Genomic DNA, 22080 nt, shown 5'->3' on the forward strand with positions numbered 1-22080 from the left:
AATAACAACACACATACAGTATATTGTTTACACAATGTTCTTTACAGTACTAATCATTCTACCAAAATGTTCCACAAATCTCTACTAAATTAATGGATAAACTCAGCGAAAAAAAATCGAGATGTTTTCACTTAATCCTCTTTCTAATAATAAATAAAAGGACAAGGGCCCAAATATTTGTAGTTGCTGAATACAATTAACTAACTTCAAGAAGGAACAAAGATTTACAACTCTTTACCTAGAAAGAAAAGAAGGAAAAGGAAAACAATAGAAACTCTGATTTTCACTAAAACTATATTTTTACTATTTGGTATTTTCGAAGTTTCTCATCAGCCCCTTTGTAAATCAAAAGAGGAAATATTACGTTTTCATATTAAGAAAGGTGCCAGTACACCATACCATTGCGTACAGCCAGAAATATATATATATATTATTTTCAGAAATTAACTTCAAGGCTCTGGAGGTATCTTATGAAATCAGTTTAGGAATAGCTAAGCCAGGAAAAACCCTCACAATTAATATTACCATCAGCTGCACATAAGGTTTAAAAAGTTTTAGGAATCAAAGCAGAAAACAACTTGAAATGATTCCACAGTCCAATGACACCGTGTTACTAAGAAGTTCAGATTTGTTTTCAATGATAGGGTGTAGTTAGTTGACAAAATTGGGGGTAGTAAATATTTTTGTGTTCAATTGGATGAAACTACTGACATTAGTAGGATAGCTTATCTTACATATATAAAATTAATAGATTGAGAGACAGTGAAGGAGGAATTCCTGTTTAATGAATCAGTGCTGGTCGAACAACTCCATATTAGATGGGTTTATGGGAATGAAAAAAAAAAAAAGTATGTTCGTGTCTGTTCCGATGGAGCATATTGAATAACTGAGAAACACATTATTAGTATTGCGAAAATGAAAGAGAGAGCTCCAGAGGTGAACTTTGTGCATTGTAATATCCATTGTAAGGTTTTATCTGATAGAAATATGCCAGAGACTCTGAAGACATTTGCTAATGAAAGCGTTAAAATGATTAACTTCATTAAAAGACAGAGCTTTCAATTCAAAACCATTTTCCGCTTTGTGCAATGAAAAATGTGCTAAACATGATTCACTTTTATTCCAGACTGAAGTGTGATAGCTGTTGAGGAGAAATATATTGACTCGCCTGTTTGAACTTCATTCAGAAGGGGAAATTTTTCTTCTCCCAGTTACACACTCCGATTTGAATTTTAGTAGTGAGCTCTGGCTAGTCCGGTTGTCTTACCTGGCAAATTTATTTCCCCCCCTTAGCCAGCTGAATAAGAGTTTACAGTGTGCGTGTCCTTCTTTATTCTTGGTGAGGATAAAATTGAAAAAAAAAAAAAAAAAAAAGACATGATTTAAGAAATCAGCACTGTCAACACAAATTCTTTTCCATTGTTAGATGCTTCCTTAAGTGAGAATTAAAATTTCCTTCTACTGAACTGGCAGTGAATATCTCTAGTCACAGATTTGAAAAAATACTTCCTAGAAAATCGTGCTTCAGAATTTTAGATTGGAAACGCGTTTTCCATTCAAAACACGATTAGAAACGCTAAGTTCCTCTGGGCAAAACGTGTTAATCGAGATTTCATTGTGACGAAAGTCTGAAGCAAATGTTGAAGAGAATGGATACTTCTGATTGGCAAATAGAAACGAATATCCATTGATCTCAGAGGAAGTTGTAAAATTTATGTGAGCATTTGTTCTACTTACCTTTGTGAGTGTGGATTTTTTCTGTCATGTATATCAAAAACAAGTACAGGAATAAGTTGAATGTTGAACCCGACTTAAGACTGAAGTTAATTGAAACTGTGTTTAGTAGAAATGAAAAATGAAATCTTACATGAAAAATGAAATCTTTGAGTTTTAATTATGCCGGATCGGCTAGAGGAGACGGTGATGGTGAGATATAAATGAAATTGTGGAATGAAGAAAGTGGGAAGAAAAGGAGAACCCCGGGAAAACCCACGCAAACGGTGTTTGTCTACCACAAAGTTCATTTGGCGCGAGCTGGGATTGAACCAAAGACCCCATGCATCAGAGGTGAACGCTCTACTACTGAGCCACCTATTCTGACTTAAATTTATTTCAGAAATGAAGTACCATAATCAGAAATTTGAGTGTTTACATAACGTATTTGTTTCATATTTAAAAATTCCATTGAGTACACGATCTCTATATACATATGCATTTTAAAAAGTAGTTACTTCATTACAAAACGAGTCACTAGGGATTCAGTTTTACTCTTAGCACAAACAAATCAAGATTTTCCAGAATAGCTTTGACTCAGGGGCGGACCAAGAGCCGGGCGACTGCCCGGGGCGCCACAGTCAGGGGACGCCAAAACGAGCCTCAAAAAGTATATTTTATAACGTGTTTTCTATTGACTTTTTTCTTTTATATTCTTGTAAAATAGCGTCAATTACATTATCTTTTTCCATTCCACTATGGAAGAGAGTTTCATAGTACTAGGGGGGCTGTATCGACAAATGGAAACATGGAATGTAGAAGAAAGAGTGGAGGGGAGTTGGTATTGTTTATAGCGGGATATATTCTTCTGAACTTTCCCAGGCAACAAATGTTATTGGATTTTATATATATTACTTTTAAAATGGTAGTGGAGAGGAAACAGTGTATATAGCACTTACTTTTAATTTCTGAGAAACGACACCGCCGCGCCAAACTGTCGGCCTTTTTTGAAAGTAGTGTCTAGGAGATGTTATTGTTTCGCTATGTACAGTTCTTGCCAAATCATTCATTTCCATAGTGTTTGTGAAATCGAATATACCACTCTGCAACAACATAGAAAGGGGTTAGGAGCGGCACTACGAAAAAAAAAAAAAATAATAATAAAATCAGCGACTACCTCTGAATCCTTCCTCCCGCCCCTAAAACACGTTCAACATGTGCGAAATGTATTTATTGGTATCCCACGTTTGTTACATGGTCGAATGTATAGTAGAATGACTCCTGATGTTATTGATGTAACAAAACCATTTACAACATAGCAGTAATCATGTCACCATTAGTAGTATTCAATAAATACTGTTAGATACTGTTTTTGTTTATACATATCAATACATAAATAATAAAAAACAATATAATTGATACCATATGCATATTTTTAAATACTAAATATACCGTACCTATAACATGTATTTGAATATTAATTTTTCTTTTTGAAAAATAGGTTTAAAATATTAAAATCACTGTAATTAAATATAAAATATAGGCTAAGACTAGAGGGAGGCCGAAAAGTCACTTTGGCCGGGTGAAAATTTTGCCTTGGTCCGCCCCTGCTTTGACGACTAGTACATTCGTATTCTCTATATTAAATAGGTAGCACGGCAGTCGAAAAGAGATATGAACATCTTATTGTAATAATTGAAAATCCCATCTCCATCCTTCCACGTCGAATTTCCAAAAAATCCTTCCTTAGTGATACCGTTCGTAATAAATCTCCTAATCTCAAGTTTCTAGGTTAACCGTACATACTAAACACTCGTAAATTTGATGCCTGGCAATAGTCGCATTAAGTGTTTCAGATATTTCCGCGTATACTTTCTCCATGATGACCCAAACACCTTCATTTGTGTAGTAGAGGCTTCACGGGTGGTCCCATTTCATTGTTTCAGTTGCTGCTTCATCGAACGTAAGGCTAGTTTTAGACGGAAGCATTTATCGTAGCATTTCTCGTAGCAAAAATCGTATCATCGATATCCTACCGTCTAAAGTAGCAAATGCTATAGCATTTCCCATGCCATGGCATATCCTATGGCATTTCTTGTCGATAGAACCTGCTCTATTTCGTAGCATTTTCCCCAGCATTTCTGTTCCGATTGCAGCGCCGTGGTGTGTTAAAAGGAAGCGAAAGATTTTGTGTCAAATATCCATGCTCTTTGTTTTGTATGGGAAATTGAATTGTAGTAAAGAAAAATGAGTTAGAGTAGGGATACTAGATCTATTATTATGTTGATTAAAAAATATGAGGAACATCCTTGTTTGTACAAAGTTAAAAGCGTGCAGTTTCACTATACGGATCCACACAGAAATTAATTAAAAAAAAAAAAACTTGTTTCATTTATTGTACCTTCAACAGTCATTTCTGAGGTTTGCTCTTGCATTCTCCGGTGCAGGTTCACTTTAACAGGTGGCAACGTGTAGTTTTACTATACGGATCCATATTATAAGTAGTAGTAGTAGGAGGAGGAGGAAAAAATGAAATGAAATTCTTGAGTTTTACGTCCCACGGTTATGCCGGTTAGGCTAAAGGAGACGGTGATAATGAGTAATGAATGAAATGGTGGAATGAAGAAAGTGGGAGGAAACGGGAGAACCCCGAGAAAACCCACGCACACGATGTTTGTCCACCACAAAGTTCACTTGGCGGGAGCAGGGTTTGAAACCGAGACCCCTAGCACCAGAGGTGAACGCTCTGCCACTGAGCCACCGCGGCCCCCATAGAGGAGGAGGAGGGGTAGGTAGTAGTAGGAGGAGGAGGAGTAAGTAGTAGTAAGAGTAGAAGTAGGAGTACTTAGTAATAGTAACAGTAGCAGTAGGTGTAGTAATAGTAAGAGTAGTAGTAGTAGGAATAGGAGTAGGAACGGGTAGTAGTAGCAGTTGGAATAGTAGTAGCAGTAGTGGGAACGGGTTAGAAGCCCTGAAGGGGTTGGTTGGGTTCTGTTCTCGATACAAAATGGGGAAATTACATACTTGCTAAAATTTTATAGCAGCTTATTGAAGATTACGTGCCTTTCAGGTTCGACTTTAATTTCTATATTTCCACGTAAATACGCATTTCAAATGTAAGTGCACACCATTATTTCCATCACTTATACACTATTCTATTAAAATATTCAGTGGTGCCCACCTTCTCTTATGTCCATGATGCACCCCCCAATTGTCTATCCGTAGGTGTTCTTCCATGAAAAAAAAAAAAAAAAAACTTTTCGATTAATTTTACACCCTCTCAAACATATTTATATAGATTTTTAACCCCCCCCCCCCAAATATTTCAATGATGCAGTTTGCGTCATAGCCCCCTTTGTGGGCACCTCTGAAATATTAGAAATTTCTTCTGTAAATTTTAAAATCTATGGCTCTGTATAGTATAACTGCACCGTTAAAGTCCTTTGTAGCATAATAAGCATATGCGAAAAAGGGCTTTAGAAGAAATAGTGACTGAAATATCTGTTTTTAGTTTTGGAGCCATAATTGCGCTCTTCTCCAGTGATTTGTTTGCTACGTCACGACAAAATGCTTATCAAAATGCTACCGTGTAAAAGCACAATATACTTTTGATGCCATAGAATATTACAAGATTTTTGACAGCACATCTGCTACGAGAAATGCTCGATAAATGCTTTCGTCTAAAACTAGCCTAAGGTTTGTATTTCACAATCGTCGTCATTGTTATGAATAGTTCTGCGCTTGTGAAGATTGGATACTAGTTGTGATTGACATTGCAATTACAAGGAAAATTAATGTTTGTTTTAAACAAAATGCAACATTTTCTAATTGTCACTTTTGGATATTGTAAGATTTCCACATTCCGAAGACTCATAATAAATTTTATAACGTTTACTCCATTGGATGGTAATCCAAATAGAGCAAACATTATATTAAATAGTCGTAGATAGTATGTTTGCTCGAGCGTTGACGATGAAACAAGCTATTATAAATAATATCTCCTTTCAACGCCAACTACACATAAGCAAAGATTCTAAATACAACCTTTAAAAACACCAAAGATTCAGCATCATACTTTCGAAAAGATAATAAACTCCACAAACAATAAGTGAAAATAATTTCTGCACCATGTACTCAAACGAATTACCACGAGGCGTGAGGAGATGACATGCACAATCGTAGCAACACTCAAAAATAGATTCAAAAATTTTAATGGTTAAAATATACTTACATTGTCTTACATCAGGGAAAGGTAATTATGACAATAATATTTCTAGATGCGTCTTATCTTGTGTAATATACATGGATGTAACTATGTAAATAACATGACTACATAATTGAATTCTGCAGCAGTGTAAAATAGGTTGTTACGTATTCGTCTGTTCGGCGCCAAGTAAGTTGCCTACCGCCAAATCTCTTCAGCTCTCGCTGTACGCGTGGGTTTCACGCGTTGAGTGACGTAAAAGCGGACAGAGCTGTGATTGGCTGGAGAAACGCTAGCCAAGGTCAAACCAGCTGCCTGCCTCCTCTGAGTGAGAGAACGCACACATAGAAACGTCGTCTGCTAGTAAGTGACAGTCCTTTTAAATAAAGAAAGAATTAAACTGCTTGAACTGCATACAGCCAAAATAATGCACAAACGAGTTTATGACAATTTATATATGGACCAATAACTAAGTGTTAAAATATGGAAGGAAATAAGAGGATAGTGTAATCGGAAGGGGAGTTCGGCAGGGATCCTGTCTCTCGCCTTCATTATTTAATATCTATCTAGAAGAGAGAGAGAAAAAGAGCCAAGAAAATGAAGGAGGCATTTCAGTAGGAGGTAGAATGATTAGGTGTATAGGTTTGCTGATGATATGGCGCTTGTTGCGGTCCCGGGTTCGATATCCGGTGGGGACACTCGGTCGAGAAAGTGTAACAGCTTTTTCAGGCCAACCATCTTGAGTGAGGTTTTTTCTGGGTTTCCCTCATCCACACGAGGTAAATGCCGGGATGGTACCTAACAGAATGCTCCCAGACCGCTCCCTTCCTTTCTTAATCTTTTCTTCCGTTTCTTCGGATGATGGAGTTGATTTTGAGTTTAAGGTCCCTTTTAGCAGCGGAACTATATAAGACGGGACCTACTGTTTAACGTGGAATCCGAACCACATGAGCTCCCGCCGGGAATCGAACCCACGTCTTCCACGTGAATTTCCTCGGATAGTGTGTTCTCTGAGGGAAGTCACCCCACATATACGTGGCCTTTGCTGCCGACAGCCCAGAAATCTAATTCCGAGATCCAAATACAGGAAGTTTGATTTATGATAAAGACTTAGAAAGAAAGCTTATATTGTGTTTACAAACTAAAAAGAAGACCGTTGGGTGGCTCGATCTTTTTGGTAAATTTACTTCAGTCGTGCAGTCAGGGAAATGGATATCAGAATTTAAGTGTGAACCATGCACAATCATTCACTTTTATCCTTCATCCGTTTCCTTTAGAAGAAAGAATGCAATTGTAGGATGTTTAATTAAAGATTTCATCTTGTTAACGTGAACTGAGGGAAAAACTGCTCAAGTTCAGAATTAAAATAGAGGAGGTGTTGGTTGAATGGAAGTAATCGCTACGGAAGCTAAAGAGCACCATTGGCTCCTATTGCATGCTAAATTTATTCCATTCAACATTTAACGGTTTCAGATTTGTTTGAAACAGGACATCAAGAAATAAAACAAAACAACATTTTTTTTTTTTAATTCCCCATCAGCTTTGTGGGGTGGCTGAAAGAATGGATAGATAGGGGGAAAGCAGGCACGGAAGAAGGCTGGCTTCGGGGCGGGTATAAGGGCACAGAGGGCATCAGGTCGGGATCAACATTTAAGATTCAGGCGTCAGGACAGATATCAAGAACCCCAGCGTCAGGTAAGACAGAAGCACAGACACCCAACCAGACAGACAGATAATATGTCGTGGTAAGGCTTCTTCTTCTTTCTTCTTCGTCGAAACAACTGAAAAAGAAATACTAACTGTTTGTGGATGCGTTCGTGAAAGAAGTCGCATCTTTAAAAAAATTAAGTTTTTTTCGCTTGAAAGTAAAGGAAGAAAACTTTATTAATGTACTAATTGTTGTATACAACAATTAAGGCATTAGATAACTTTTATTCTTTTAGTTTCAAACGATAAATCTAATTTTTTACCAGTGTGACTTCTCTCGCGAGTCACCCCTGTGTGTGAATAATGTTTAGGTACTGTATGTGATGCATACTGAAAGAATAAAAGATGTAGCTTTCAAGATTGAGTGTCTCGTCATCAGGATATAGCCAAGACAGAAGAAAACGAAGAATACTAGACAAAAGTCCAGTCGAGTGTCACTATCTCCATATTGAATTCTGTGCTAGGAGGTTAATATGAAAGAACGTGTGGCGAGATCAAAGTCTTGAGTAGATATTAAGAGAAAGAGAGAAGATTCGGGTGGAAGGAGACTGGAGACAGTGTGGTCGGTGATTAGGGTTATAATGATGATGATGATGATGGTGAGATGATGGGGGAAGGAGTTATGATTTATTTATTTATTTATTTATTTAACTTTTTATTTATATTTCTCACCTACTATAACATCTATTTAAGTTATTTATTTATTTATTTATTATAATTATGTTGACCATACTTCTCCACTCTGTTACCACCCTTAATCCCAGTTTTCTTTCTCGTTCTCTGTATTTTAGATTACAGCTGTTGTATCCATTAGCTTTCTACTGGTTTTGTGTATGCGACGTGTGCCCTCTTCAAATTTCTCTCATCCTCAATATTACCCATACTTTGACCTAATAACTTGTTCTTCCGTCATAACATTGTTGCAGAATATTCATTATGGCCAACAGTGACACTTTTTTCTTCATTTCTTCAATCTTTTCTATATTCTGATGGAGAAACGTTCTGATTGAAGCTGTAGAAAAGAAAAGAAATAATATTGAACAAGTGTGAATTGAGAAACGAGTAATTGTTATAGGTATAAAAGAAATATTATTGGAACAAATGTATATTGAAGAACCAATGATTGTTATCATAGAGATAGAGATTATGAAGAAGTAGAACTGTTGGATACAGAAAAAGGAGAACGAAGACACATTCAACATATACTGAAGAAAGCAGGACAATTATTTCAAGAATAATCTAAGAGCAGAAGAGTTTTCCGAAGAAAATAAGTCATTGTGTAAGTCTGTAAATGTTACGATACTTACCCATCTGGATCGAAGCGCGTGGTCCCTCGCTGCATCCGTGTTTGTGGTGATGAGGAATGTAGGCGTTTGGATGTGTGTGTACGTGTATATGTTGTGTATATCCACCCGCCCGGCCAAGCACCCCCACCCCCACCCTCCCTTCTTCCAAGGCCCCCTCAACCCATCCGTCAGCCCGTCTCCCCCTTACCGAACCGTCTGCCCAGCGGCCCGAACACCCGTCCTGTCCGCCAGTCTACTCCCCTGCCTGCCCATCCAGTCACCACCAATCTTCCTAGAGATCCTAGGAAGATTGGTGGTAGATGTACCCCATCCATCTATTGATCCAGCCACCCCACTTAATCAAAGCTCCCCCCGTTTTTATTCATTTATCTTTTCTTTTCTCTTTTTCTTTTCTTCTTTTTTTTTAATAACAGATACATTGTTAGAGTACGTGATGACACCATTTTCTCTTCCTGCTTCAGAATACAGGGAAGACACCCGTGCAGTTTCTGATGATTTGATGAAAAAGCACACACGTTTTACTCAGTATTTGTGCCATCGTCTCAGCTACCAGAAGTAATTTGATGTCTATCACAAGAAAGGTCCATTTTGAAACGTCCTTAATATGTGGTTGTGTATCATTTGCACGTTTTCTCTGCGAAATTTCAAAAGAGTTGTCTTATTTTGAAGTGCTTTCAGCTACATGACACTAAAATCACTCAAAACTCAATCCATGATGTGTTAATGAGGAATATGTAAGAAGTAGTCTTTATCAACGATCCACATTGCAGCCATTCATAGTGTGGAAAGCCATAGTCCTGTTGTTGTCGATCTTTAGCATCAAGTATGCTCACTTTGATTCCACATATTTATTCTCCAAAGGCGAAACACTTCACTAAATTTTGGTGATGTGTTGGAACCAAACACAAGATATGAATGTGAATTTATTATAATAGTTAAACAAGTAATAGCTTTACGTTTCGTAATGTGATTCAGTTCTTATTAAATAGTCACCAAAATCAATTTGTTGCTTTTCGATAGATAATAACATTTTGCAGGCATAGTTATAACTTTGTCAAATTTCTAAAAACCACAAATCTTGTTCCATAAGTTTTCAGTTTGCATGACAGTACAGAATCACTCGCTTTGCATGAGAGTACAGAATCACTCGCAGAATGCAAGAGTGAATAATAATGTTTCTGAAATATACGTTTAACTTTCTTTGTCGGACAAATACATTCATCAACACCTTGGTCTATTCCATATCATATCTGCTCTATTTTAAACGTGGTTAACTTGATTGAATAAAAGGTACAGTTGGTGGATTCTGGTTTGATGATATTGCAGCCACCTTTTAACACCATTCACATATAATATTTCAGTCTTTACGGAAGAACTGTTCTTCGGTGAAAGTTAAAAATTAGTTGAGTAGAAGTGTTATCTGCTTTTTGTAGCTGCTCTTTAATTAAATAAAAACTCCGTTGTCCAATAAGTGATGCCTCTGGCTTCCTATTGAGAAAAAAAGGATTCTAAGAATCTTAAAAATAATAATAATAATAATGAAAAAATAAAATGCAGAAAGCAGTGTTCTTCTACAAACTATTTAATGACTACTAGGAAATCACATTGTTTGAAATTTCTCGAACAGAGAACTGTGATTTTTGTCAGCGATGAGGATAAAGGAAAGTAAATTATATTGGGTCATCATTTCAACATTTTTTTTTTTCAGAGGTTTTTATTTTACAATGAAATTAAATCAAAAAAGATAGTAACTGCTGACATATTAAAATCAGTCTGCGGTGCTAATCAGGCTATGAATGGTTATAGTTGGACAAATGGCGTATCGTACATTCAGTTGATTATGTGCAGTCAGCACATTGATTCCTAACATCTATTTTTGGTTTTCTAGACGGGTGTTCGCTATCTCGCAAAGCAGGTGGCTCTCTACTTGCATCTCGGAACTTGTTCAGCATCGAAATTACAAACTCAAAAAACATTTTTTTTAAAAAAAATAGTTTCTGAAAGTCCACGAAGTTTAGAATTTTCAAGTAATCTAGTTGGTTAGTCCGACTTTCTCGTGGGGTATGGAACATCAGCTGTTTCCTTTATGGATTGGCCTGGTTGCAAGAGCTCATAGCCCTAATCCCATCAGATACAGAGCATGATCTTGCGCAGTGCAAAGTTGGTCGTAAGGAGTGAGGCACAGGGTCACGTGGTTACAGCCAATGTCTGGCACGCTGAGGAGTGTCATACTGGATCCACGTCGTCACTGGCAAGCACTTGACTAAATATGAGTTGTTTTGCGGCGCCGAGACAGGATCGACAAATAGACTGTCACTCGATGTTTCTTGTTGGCTGTTGATAATGTGTGGGGAATCCACTTGCATAGCTTGGGCACTTTCCTATACAGTGCAGGTGAAGTATGATTTTTCCCCCCTTGGAAACCTGGAAGCGTTCGAAAGTTCAGCACACGTTTAACTGCTTTCTTTGTCTATGGCTACTTTCAATGCCTTATCATCCAATACTTGTGGTCGCCCACTGTAGAGTTCATCAGAAAGACTCAAATCTCCCTATTTGAACTTCTAGAATCAATGCCTGTCAGGCTCCATCCGAAATGCCTGGCGTATTCGATAACTTGATGCGGATGCTGAAAATATCACCCTGAAGTCATACAGCAAACAACAGTAAAAGAACTGCTTCGTTACCTACATTTCTTTGTGATAGTGGACGAGTGCTCTTGCTGTGTGCTCGCAACTGCTAATATTTGAGGCAGGTCAAAGTTACACTAACACTCAATCACTTCGTTTACTCTTTGTGAGCGCTTCATCGAATAGGGCATCCAAAACGATAAGACTTTTTTTGTTTGTTTGTTTGTTACCTTTTGTATTTATGGGAGTTGGTGTCCAGAGGATGTAATGAAAAGGAGTCGTGATACGAAACAGGTTGAGAAAGCTTGTTCTATTGCAACCGAAAGTAGTAGAAAATGACTACTACTCCCGATTTTAATATTGATCTGTATAGACCGTAAACGGTGAGAGTAAACAAACATTTGCTTCTTGATATGAATTCAGTGTTGCAAGAATAAGTTTAATATCAGTTCTTAATATTTCTACTGAACCCGTAAGGAGTATACTTAAGCACAATTTATGAATTTAGTATTGGTTCCTATATACACTCATATGCACAACTTAAGAATAATGTGGAATTGTATAAAAACTATCGTTCAAAACAGTGATAAATTCATTGAACGTACACCAAGATGGATTATTGACTGTTTGCCACATATGATACGCGATATTTTATCTGGACGGCGCTGAATACACCCATTGACGTCGAGAATGTGGTGATTGCTCTTTCAGCACGCCAGCAGTAGTGTTCCAGAGGTCACACACACCGTATTGTTGACCTTATTGCTAATGCACATGTGCGAGAATAGCGCAAAGAAACCATATTGATAATATCGTAAGTGGAAGAATCGTGGCACGACTGAAGAAGGCCAGACCCAGTTTTATATGTTGCGTGGACTCGATGTTCCATCGAATGTTATCTTAAGAATCTCGCGGAGGTTTAACGGAGGCCATCGAATTAATACCACTACTCAAGAGGAGCATTTATTATGTTTAACAACTAGGTGAAATGGATATGGGATCTCGGTAAGGATCTTGCAACTGCTATAGTTGTTGTCGTTTCAAAGTTTACAGTGTACAGACTACTAGCTGAGGTTCACTTGTATGCCACAGGGCCAGCAATGTGTGTTCCATTGGCCCTACTACAAAGAAGAACCTGTTTGAATTGGTGCAGAGAACATCATGTATTAATCCAGCAATAATGGAGTCATGCCGTATTCACAAATGGATCTCGTATAGTCTCACCAGTGATTCTCAACGTGAATTCATCTGGAGAGAGCCTGGAACACCACCTAACATTCTCAACTGTACCATTACAGGTGTGAAGTAATCATGGTGTAAGGTAGAACCACCCTAGAATCTCACATGCCCCTGCATGTCTTCCCGCATAATACCATCACAGGTGTACAGTTTTGGGATGACATTCAGTTATTTATTCCTTATTTATATGTCAACGTCATCTGACACCTGTTATATAAGATGAATAGGATCCAGATTAGAATTTTCCAGATCAGTAGGAACCTTGTTATTGCTGATTACAACACTTCTACATGTGTCCCTTTAGTTGCCCTCAGGATATCGAAACGATATTCGAACTCCATCGATACACGCTGCGGCATAACAGCATCAACGTTTTCGAAAAGCACAGAAATCCATGTACGAAGTGCAGGAGGATATGGAACAGGGGCTTCGTAGACAAGATCCTTGACGCACTTTCCAAGGAAAAAAAATCCAAGGAAGGATATTAGGGGAGCACGGGGACCAGACTCAAAAGTTTCCTAACATCTAGAGACTAACGAGGAGACCATCATGTTAGCTGCATGTACCGATGTGAAGCAATTTCAGCTACAACATTATTTTCATGGCATTTTAAAATGAAGTAATAGATACGCTCAACTAATATTACAATTTTGTTTTTATAGCAAGGTTGTACAGTTAATACACCTATTCGAGAGAATATATCTATTCTATACACAAATGGGAATATTACGTCTCTTTGCGTTAAAGAAAACCACACATAACTTTGTTGCTTTACTTTATAGAGTTCTGTCAAAAGATCCACCCTCTTCTTTCTTTCTTTCTCTCTTTCTTCGGCAACCGTTGCAATATAACATTCACTAGAGCATTTATCGCGAGGTTGCTAATGAACATGTTTTGGAAATATGCTTCCATTGATGTTCAAAGTTCTTTAAGATATATCCTAGAATTATCGGGAATGATTTTTTTTTCTTTTTTTGTTAAAGCACTTGTTTAGTTCGTTTTTGCTTTAAAAAACACGCGTATAGATGCTACTTCAATAGAACTATGCTCTTTATATATATATATATATATATATATATATATATATATATATATATATATAGGGTGAACAATTTATCTTGATCATCCGTGATAACGGAGAAACAAACTGAGGGAGAAAAACGGAACTTTGCATGAAGCAACTATAAGGAAGGAGACATCGTTTTACGTATTAAGAAACACCACTCAGTAAACAGTGTTGCCATCCCAATATAGTTATAATTTTTCAAATGGTACTACACCAGATTATTACATATTTCAACATGTCAAATAAAAACATAAAATACTACATTTATTATTTAGTGTTGCAAACTAAGGATGTTACAGTATCACAAACATCCAAAGTTTAGAAGCCACTATCACATATACAACACAACGGAGATGGACAGGACAATGCACAGCGAAAGCACCTTTAGCGTTGTATTGCATGGACGTGGTATGACTTGTTTTTTTAAAGGGCTTTATTACGACAAAATGCTTAGATAAGTATATAACCGCTACCAGGTTATAGAAGGATTTTTTGTGGACACTCTGTATATTTCGTAAAGACAGTGATTATTATTTTCGATTTATACTTTATTCTGCAACGCAAAATTTCTTTCTAAGTTCTTTCTTTGGTGGGAATTGCTTCTTTCCCACACAATTGGACAAAGAAGTCTTTCATCGTTTTTTCATATATATGTTTAAAACATTGCTTTTGCTGAGAACATTTCAGTTAGTGACTAACCATTTCAGTGTTTCTCCCTGACTTATTATATGCACAGTATATATTCTGTAGTTATTTGGAACTGAATTAAGTGCTTTCGTTAATCGCTTATGGAAACATTATAATAGATTAGAGAAATACGGGCTGACCAGATGTCCCAGTAGCCAAAGTGGCACCAGCCTCACAATTTTCGTAGTTCGTTATCTGTACTTTCTCACGCCAGTGTTATCGCCGTGTCTAGTGCATTATAGGCAGTTGACTAAAATTAACATAAATTGTTTTCTATATTCTGTTTGTATGTGCATACAGGTGAGTAACTGTGTGATTTTTGAAATGAACTGCCAACACTTTTCCGTTGACCATTGCAACCCGTAGCTTGAGCTTGGATGCTCGAGGAGTTTGACTCCAGGTCTGGAAGATGCAACCACGCATCTCGCGTTTCACTTCAAACATAAGTTGTGTTAAGGGGCACAAGCTATTTAGCCGGTGAAGGACGATTTCTTACGGCTAGCCCCAATCAGTGAAATCCCAGGTCCTCAGACCTTGTGCGTTTAAAATGTTACATACGCGCCCTCCAATATCTATATTCCATTGTGGAGATCTTCTTTTGTGTGTTTGCTGAAGATTCACCTTTACGCTGCAGGACTGTTCAGCGTAACAACTGGATTCATCGTGGGACGATCCAGACAACTTTTCCCCAGTGCGAATCCCCTAAGTGTGTTAATGGTGTGAGCAAAGTATTCATAGTGATACCTGAATTATAATCATATATATAGAAAGGGCTCTATTTCCCGAAAAGGGCAAAACGTAATTTCAGCGGCAAAATTTATTAGTGTCCAGTGTTGTGTTAATTTCTCTTCGTTATTTTTTTTTTCAGAATAGTGTTCTAATAAATAAGTATAATGTTATTTAATTCAGTGTGTTTTCGTTGTTTGTATGAGTGATGTTTGTGTGCGTTATGGTCTGGATGACCGTCTGATCGTCCGTGAGGTTTTCGAGACGAGACACCCGAACCTCTCGGCGCCTAATGCTCATCTCATTATTGAGACCGACGAGATTTTTGGAAACAGTTTGTAACCTTTCTTGGAGAGGTCTTCATCATCCTGTCCAGGTAAGTTAAAGTATCAGGAGTATACTTATTGGTAATACCACGAGCCAAGGACAGCGAACAGAACTACAGGCGGTTATAAATAAATAGCTGCCCGAACATGGACCACGACCTCTAGATGGTTACATATAAATGACGCCCGAACTACCGACCCGAATCGAGACCGTTGGTGCTCGAATATACTCATAAGATAAATATTTTAATATATCACTTCTTTTCCAGATTAGAACCAGTAATCTGAAAAAAAAAAAAATCTCTTTCAGGTGATTTTAGTCATATATTCTTGTGATAGTTCATTTCATTCTAATCATACTTTTTAAGTTTTATTTTTGTTCAGGATGACACACCAGGGACTTAATCCGATTGCTAGGGCGATTTCACTTCTCGAAGAATTATTAAGGCAAAGTAAAGAGAATCACGCTAAAGATGAAGAGAACTTTGCTCATCTTACAGAGAGCTTTGCTAGATTAGAACAAAAAGCTGATTTTAAAGAGAATGTTGATAGATATATAAATCGAAATAAAGAAAATATTGATAGATTAGAGAAAGAGGTAAAGAGCGAATTAGGGCAAAAGATAGACGGTTTACGGGACGTGTTTCGTGAAAATAGTCAGCAAACGGAAACTGCTGAAAACAAAATACCGGAATGTAAACCCCAGTTACAGTCAGATGTTCATACAGGATACGAAACACCGGAATTTGAACCTCAGTTAGTGACTGGTATTCCTAGTGTAAACAAAACATTGGAATTGGAACCTGAGCCAGACACTAACACTCTTAATGAAAAGGTAACGCAGAAATCTGAACTCCAACCAGAGACAGGTAGTCTAAACCAACCTCGTAACAAATCTGATAACGATTTTATCTATTCAGAATCTAGTGACGCCGCTTGTAGTAGAAGTAGTGAAATCCACGAACATACAATTGTAGACGACAGAGGTCGTAAGCGCATAAAAACAGCTGTCACAAACCACAGAGAGAAAAAGCGTAAACGAAGTTACAGTTATTGCAATAAGCAAAGATACCAAGATCAGATCGTAAACAATACGAAATTTAAAGGGAATCAGAACCAAGAGCGCACACGAAAGAATAACAGATACAAAAGGAGTCGTAAATCACGGCTACGTAACCTGAGTTATCACATACTAGACAGGAACCGCAATTTGTGTGACATTAAGCATAGATTTGTACGTAGAAGTAACCATCGTAGAAATAAACGAACAAACCGTAATTATCAAAGCAGAAACAGTAATCATAGGAAAAGAAAAAAAAAAGGGGGGCAACCAAAACTTTGTATGCTGATACGAATTTTCTTTCAGGAGAGCGACGCATTTCTAAGCGATAAACATGTATTCATTTTCTTTCTTTTTGCTTTTAGTTTTTGATAGAACACCTGGATACGAAAAGAAGAATTACGCATTTCTTTTAATACTCCTTTTTGCTTCCAGCTTTTAACTGTTCGGTAATGAGCAGATAACACGTTTTTCTTTCTTTATTTTGATAAGATAGTCGCTGCATTCTCGACCACCTGTGCTTATGGTTATGAATGACGGACGGTATACAGCTGATTCATTCTTTTCTTTTTCTGTCTTTGCTCCGTGTAGCACTTCACACCTCAGTCAGCTGTGTATGAGTGTTGCAAACCTTATCATTGACTTACTATTAGTTTAATGTCATTATTTTTTTCTTATTTTCATTTCAGATGTTTGAATTTAGATCTTTTAGTAAATAATTAACGTATCACATACGTAGGGGAATTGCATTTCAAAAGCAATTTGATATCTTGGCGAGATATCCGTACCTCAGCTAGTGGGAAGATATTTTAGCGTCATAATATATTTCTATTGTTTTTTAAGATTAAAAAAAATCTTTTTAGAATCCCTTCCCACTTTCCAAATTCTTAAACATGTTATCATACATATGACTCACAATTAATGTTTGATTTTCTTTTAGATTTTTTTTTAAATAATGCATCGAGATGCCCAGGAAGAGAAATTTTTTAGTTATTCATTATATGTACACTTGTATATTTGTCATTAAAACTTAGTATGTAATCTCATGCGTAGAATATGAAACTTTACACTTATAATCAATGTTAAATTTATTTTTCAGTGTAAATCTTAGATTTTCATTTTCATTTTGAAGTGTTTACTGCAATTTTATTGAACCTCATTTACGTCATTTACCCGATTTTGACTTATTTGAATTTCCAGGATGTGACATGATATATTTTGTTCGAAGAGAAAAGTTGAGAACGGAAAGTAGGCTAAGCCTTAAACGAGTGAAACAGACATTTCCTTGTTAGCTAATAGTGTGTGTAGGAATGTCGTGTGAATAGTATATTCTTCGAACGAAAGCAGTAATCTTTTTATTTTAGAAGGAACTATATGAACAGATATTCTGATGGTGAACGGTCGTTTTTCCCCTCATATTAATATTTATGCGGAAATATGTTTAACTTCTATATTTTCTTGTAATTTCTAATTAACATTTTTTTTTTTCGTCTTCTCTAGACCACTGAACGACCGTAGGGAAACTTCTTCGGGTAGGATATTTTATGGGGATAAAGATAAATATTTTTTTTTCAGGGAGGCAATATTTCCTGCAATTGCAGATCTCTTGCAAAAATGGATGTGGCTAATCCATTGGATATTCCATAGCTAACTGTATTTTCGCCATCAATCGCAAAATATAGTTTTCATTTCTCTTCTTCTTTTATAGTAACCCGTAACTAACCATGTGTATTCTTAGGTTAGATTTTTTTTTTTAGTGTATGTTATTGTCTAGTAACATTTCAGCGAATATTTTAACGTTTATGAATCGTAACTATATTGTGTACTTGTATGCTAATGAGTTGTAATGTTTATTTTTCATGTTAATTTTGAGAAAGTTATATTTTAGTCACAGTATGTCCCAAAACTATTTGGAATTTTTTAGTAAAATTGTTTTTGTTATGGAGGATTTCCTTCAGAAATCAACATGGCCAAAGGTTTTGGAATATAAACCTTTAGGTTTCAGCCATAACAAACAGTATGGAAGATTTTAGAAATCGACATGGCCAAAGGTTTTGGAATACAAACCTTTAGGTTTCAGCCATACTACCAACGACGGATGATTTTCTTCAAAAATCGACATGGCTCATTATTTATGAGGTTTCAGCCGTCTTAGAGATATTGATATAGATCTCGAATAATAAACTTATTTTCTTTCCAACAGCATGAAGCCATAATGTTTTATGAAAAATTACTTTGTCAATTATTTCATATGCTCGATGACTTTGAATTTTAATGCGTTAATAATACCAGTTTGAATATTTGTAGCGAAGATGCTTAAGGAAGCTTGTTACAGCTGTTTTGTAGGGAATTTTATCTTGATGTTTCAGACCGACCAGAGAGTTGTAATGTCGTTGACTATATTCTTGTTTGTATCTCATGTTTTTCTTTTAATAGGTCTCATGTATTTTGTCTTGTAGAGACATTTCACGGTGCTACGAGAGCATTTGTATTTTGTATGTTTACACATTTTTTCCAGGTGGATGATGTACGTTATGTTCCAGGGAACATATGCGTAGTTTACTGAATATTAATGTTTATATTTCAGTTATGTATAGAAACATTTTGTAAGTGCCTATGGTCGCAGGCCTTTCCACGTTTCTAGTTTTTTGCCTCGCAGGTGTCGATGGCATATTTTGTGTGTAAGTACGTGTAGTATTACACATTTTTCCCACCTATGGTTTTGGTCAATTCATGACGTAATGACCATTTATTTTCAGGAATGTTTGGACTAGTGAGTCAACTTCCTTGATTCAGACCTTTGAGAAACTTGGATCAACACTGTATAGTTTTCAACGCTTTATTAATAAATTTCTTGCAGATAATACCCACATGTTCTGGTAACCCTACAATATTTACGTTTTTGGAAATGAACAACAACCATTATTCTAGGCCTACGCTAATAATAACTTTGTTTCAGAATAAAATCATTCGTTGTATTGAGCATTATCGAACTAAAGTCTCGACGAGCAGATGGCATTTGATCTTATGGCGTGCCAAATTTTCTTCATACATGTCAACGAAATCACGATCTTTTCTTTGATATGCAGAATCATGCTTATTTCTTGGAATTACTATGAACGTCATTTTTGACACTTAAGTTTATTTTTTTTTATTTTGAAAAATGAATTTTCGTTCTTTTCTGCCAAACAACACGAGGCACAGTAAAAAAAAAAAAAAAAAAAAAAAGGACATACAGGTGAAAATCTTATTTTGTTTGTATATTGTCAGTTTATCATGTGTTTACATTTCCATTCATTTTACTTTTTCAATGATTTTCATATTTTTCAAATATATTAGAGTGATATCGAAACTTTAACAACAATTTTAATATTTTAGTACCTTTAACATGTTTTGCTATTTGCTTATTCATTCACATTTTGATATTTTAAATACAGATATCAGTATATTTACTAATTTTTATTGAGATATTTGATAATTCTTTAGGTCGATGCTTTCATGAATAGTTATTGAGTGTGTATATTTATCTCATATTGCACAAAATAAAGTGATCGAAACGGAACACTTTAACATTTTACGAAAAGCATTTATGTGTTAAAAAAAAAAGCATTTAAATAGCCCTATAACGTATTTACTTCATATTATATCAAATAAAGTGATCGAAACGGAACACTTAAACATTTTACGAAAAGTATTGATGTGTTTAAAAAAAATATATATATATATATATATATATATATATATATATATATATTACTGTTTAAAAAAAGTAAGAATTTTAATAGCCCTATAAACGCTTTCTGCGAACTTTAAAAAAAAAAAAAAAAAGTTATCATACAGGTGTTATAACCATATCTCGTTTCTCACACCAGTGTTAAAAAAAAAAAAACTCCCCTTCTCCCCTCATCAACTCATCGTTGGAGAATCATGGAGGATACTTACACAGGAAGACAGCATGGTTTCAACATGTGAAGAAACGGAAGATAAGGAAACCCAACTGCACCAATTGTTCAAGAGGATCTTATTACTTCATGGAACACTTGGATTGGACATTGCTCATGCAGGAACCTCATCATGTTGTAGTGAGTGAACAAGTTCTTTAACTATTTTAAATAGCCCTTTTTCAGGTGAAAAACCATTCAACGTTCATACACGTAAGTCTCACACCATATGACAGTGTTGCCAACTAACTTATTTTAAATTTTCAGGTGAAAAACCTAATTTTATTCATATTTCGTCATACGGCCAAGGGTTCTCAACCTGTCTACGTGTGCACTTGACAGGTCGTTCCACTTTCGGACACCATATATAACCGCTACCAGGTTATAGAAGGATTTTTTGTGGACACTCTGTATATTTCGTAAAGACAGTGATTATTATTTTCGATTTATACTTTATTCTGCAACGCAAAATTTCTTTCTAAGTTCTTTCTTTGGTGGGAATTGCTTCTTTCCCACACAATTGGACAAAGAAGTCTTTCATCGTTTTTTCATATATATGTTTAAAACATTGCTTTTGCTGAGAACATTTCAGTTAGTGACTAACCATTTCAGTGTTTCTCCCTGACTTATTATATGCACAGTATATATTCTGTAGTTATTTGGAACTGAATTAAGTGCTTTCGTTAATCGCTTATGGAAACATTATAATAGATTAGAGAAATACGGGCTGACCAGATGTCCCAGTAGCCAAAGTGGCACCAGCCTCACAATTTTCGTAGTTCGTTATCTGTACTTTCTCACGCCAGTGTTATCGCCGTGTCTAGTGCATTATAGGCAGTTGACTAAAATTAACATAAATTGTTTTCTATATTCTGTTTGTATGTGCATACAGGTGAGTAACTGTGTGATTTTTGAAATGAACTGCCAACACTTTTCCGTTGACCATTGCAACCCGTAGCTTGAGCTTGGATGCTCGAGGAGTTTGACTCCAGGTCTGGAAGATGCAACCACGCATCTCGCGTTTCACTTCAAACATAAGTTGTGTTAAGGGGCACAAGCTATTTAGCCGGTGAAGGACGATTTCTTACGGCTAGCCCCAATCAGTGAAATCCCAGGTCCTCAGACCTTGTGCGTTTAAAATGTTACATACGCGCCCTCCAATATCTATATTCCATTGTGGAGATCTTCTTTTGTGTGTTTGCTGAAGATTCACCTTTACGCTGCAGGACTGTTCAGCGTAACAACTGGATTCATCGTGGGACGATCCAGACAACTTTTCCCCAGTGCGAATCCCCTAAGTGTGTTAATGGTGTGAGCAAAGTATTCATAGTGATACCTGAATTATAATCATATATATAGAAAGGGCTCTATTTCCCGAAAAGGGCAAAACGTAATTTCAGCGGCAAAATATATTAGTGTCCAGTGTTGTGTTAATTTCTCTTCGTTATTTTTTTTTCAGAATAGTGTTCTAATAAAT

General features: G+C 36.3%; 1 protein-coding gene across 1 annotated transcript in view; it reads left to right on the forward strand.

Annotated features, from left to right (window-relative positions):
• The window catches only part of rod (kinetochore component rough deal), a 224765-nt gene that overhangs the window by 133224 nt on the left and 69461 nt on the right, over nucleotides 1-22080 (forward strand). The gene's annotated exons all lie outside the window — the stretch shown is intronic.

The sequence above is a fragment of the Thermobia domestica genome, chromosome 10 (assembly GCF_964235325.1).
Source record: "Thermobia domestica chromosome 10, izTheDome1.hap1.1, whole genome shotgun sequence".
In the NCBI taxonomy this organism is placed as follows: domain Eukaryota; kingdom Metazoa; phylum Arthropoda; class Insecta; order Zygentoma; family Lepismatidae; genus Thermobia; species Thermobia domestica.